We start from the raw sequence: 3,008 nt of genomic DNA on the forward strand, positions 1-3,008 counted from the left end.
TCATAATCAATCGTTTATCCCCGATTAACATCATGATCAATCTCATCATACGTTAATCACATCCATTCTTTCTCTACATTGATTGCATCCTTGGTGTGGGAAATTATGATTACACTTTTCACAACTCCGCACAACTAACCAGCAAGTACACTGGGTCGTCCAAGTAATACCTTACATGAGTAAGGGTCGATCCCACAGAGATTGTCGGCTTGAAGCAAGCTATGGTTATTTTGTAAATCTTAGTAAGGAGATAAATGATAATAGTGGTTATATTTATGAAAATAAATAACATGAAATAAACAGTACTTGTGATTCAGTAATAGCTAACAGGCTGAGGTTTCGGAGATGCTCTGTCATCTGAATCTCTGCTTTTCTACTGTCTTCTTCTCTAAACATGCATGGCTTCCCTCTATGGCAGGCTGTATGATCCTCTCGAATGAAAAATACCAGGCACTGTCACCGCACGGCTGATCATCTGTCGGTTCTCACTAGCGTCGGAATAGGACCATTGTCCTTTTGCACACTGTCACTGTGCCCAACATTCGCAAGTTTGAAGCTTGTCACAATCATCCCCTTCCAGATCCTACTCGGAATACCATAGACAAGGTTTAGACTTTCCGAATCTCAGGAATGTTGCCAATTGATTCTAGCCTCTACCACGAAGGTTCTGATCTCACGGATTCGGTCCGTAGATCAGAGTCCCAAGAGATACGCATTCAAGCTGTCGCCCAATGACTACGTTGAGCTCAGATAGAACGGGAGTGGTTGTCAGGTACGCGTTCATAGATTTGAGAATAATGATGAGTGTCACGGATCATCATCTTCTCCGGATTGAAGTACGAATGAGTATCTTAGAATAGAATCAAGCGTGATTGAATGGAAAACAGTAGTAATTGCATTAATTCATTGAAACACAGCAGAGCTCCTCACCCCCAACCATGGGGTTTGGAGACTCATGCCGTCTAAAATACAATATGAAATGTAAAAAAATGCCATAGGTTGCAAAATGAATCTCTAAAGTAGTTTTTATACTAAATTAGTAACTTAGGTTTACAGAAAATGAGTAACTAAGTGCAGATAGTGCAGAAATCCACTTTTGGGACCCACTTGGTGCGTGCCTGGGCTGAGCTTTCAAGCTTTCACGTTCATATGGCCAATGCTGGCGTTAAACACCACCCTGGGTGCCAGAATGGGCGTTTAATGCCAAAAAAGGTGCCAGTTCTGGCGTTTTACGCCAGAAAGTTTTAGGCTGACTTTGAACGCCAATTTGGGCCATCAAATCTCAGGCAAAGTATAAACTATTATATATTGCTGGAAAGCCCAGGATGTATACTTTTCAAAGCAGTTAAGAGCGCGCCAATTGGACTTTTGTAGCTCGAGAAAATCCATTTCGAGTGCAGGAGGGTCAGAATCCAACAGCATCTGCAGTCCTTTTTCAGCCTCTGAATCAGATTTTTGCTCAGATCCCTCAATTTCAGCCAGAAAATACCTGAAATTATAGAAAAATACACAAACTCATAGTAAAGTCAGAAATGTGATTTTTGAATAAAAACTAATAAAAATATAATAAAAAGTATCTAAAATATACTAAAATCTCCCTAAAAACAATGCCAAAAAGGGTATAAATTATCCGCTCATCACAACACCAAACTTAAATTGTTGCTTGTCCCCAAGTAACTAAAAACAAAATAGGATAAAAAGAAGAGAATATACAATGAGTTCCAAGCTTACCAATGAACTTAGTACCAATTAGATGAGCGGGGCTTGTAGCCTTTTTTCCTCTGAACAGTTTTGGCATCTCACTTTATCCTTTGAAGTTCAGAATGATTGGCATCTATAGGAACTCAGAATTCAGATAATGTTATTGATTCTCCTAGTTCAGTATGTTGATTCTTGAACACAGCTACTTTATGAGTCTTGGCCGTGACCTTAAGCATTTTGTTTTCTAGTATTACCACCGGATACATAAATGCCACAGACACATAACTGGGTAAACTATTTCAGATTGTGACTCAGCTTTGCTAGAGTCCCCAGTTAGAGGTGTCCAGAGCTCTTAAGCACACTTTTTTTGCTTTGGACCACGACTTTAACCGCTCAGTCTCAAGCTTTTCACTTGACATCTTCACGCCACAAGCACATGGTTATGGACAGCTTGGTTTAGCCGCTTAGGCCAGGATTTTATTCCTGTGGGCCCTCCTATCCATTAATGCTCAAAGCCTTGGATCATTTTTATCCTTGCCTTTTGGTTTAAAGGGCTATTGGCTTTTTCTGCTTTTTTTTTTCACTGCTTTTTCTTACTTCAAGAATCAATTTTATGATTTTTTAGATTATCAATAACATGTCTCCTTTTTCATTATTCTTTCAAGAGCCAACAATTTTAACATTCATAAGCAACAAATTCAAAATTATGCACTGTTCAAGCATTCATTCAGAAAACAAAAGGTATTGCCACCACATCAAAATAATTAAACTAATTTCAAGATAGAATTCGAAATCATGTACTTCTTGTTCTTTTGCAATTAAAAAACATTTTTTATTTAAGAAAGGTGAAGGATTCATAGGACATTCATAGCTTTAAGACATAGACTCTAAACTTTATTGATTATGAAATAAAATTAAGACATGAAATAAGCATAAAAGCAGAAAAATAATAATAAAAGAAAGGAATTTAAAGACATAAAAATAAATGACTCTAATACTAATGCTCATGTAACTCTTTAAAATAGATCTCTAATAATAAAAGTTATCACAGAGTTAGGATTCAACAACCTGCATTGGGAAGGGCAAGTGTTCCTTAAATTTGTGGGACGCCTGGCTCTTCAAAGGACAATTTCTGGCGCTTTAGCTCCTGTATCTCACGCCCTTGCTTCTCTTGTTCTCTGAGCAGTTTACAGAGCATGCTGTTATGATTCTACTGCTCTTCTTTGAGTTGATCCATATATTCTTGCAGCTTGTTGACAGATGCTTCTAAGCGGGTCCAATAGTCAAATTGGAAAATTTCTGGGAGG

The sequence above is a fragment of the Arachis ipaensis genome, chromosome B4 (assembly GCF_059453495.1).
Source record: "Arachis ipaensis isolate K30076 ecotype BB chromosome B4, ASM5945349v1, whole genome shotgun sequence".
Taxonomy (NCBI): Eukaryota; Viridiplantae; Streptophyta; class Magnoliopsida; order Fabales; family Fabaceae; genus Arachis; species Arachis ipaensis.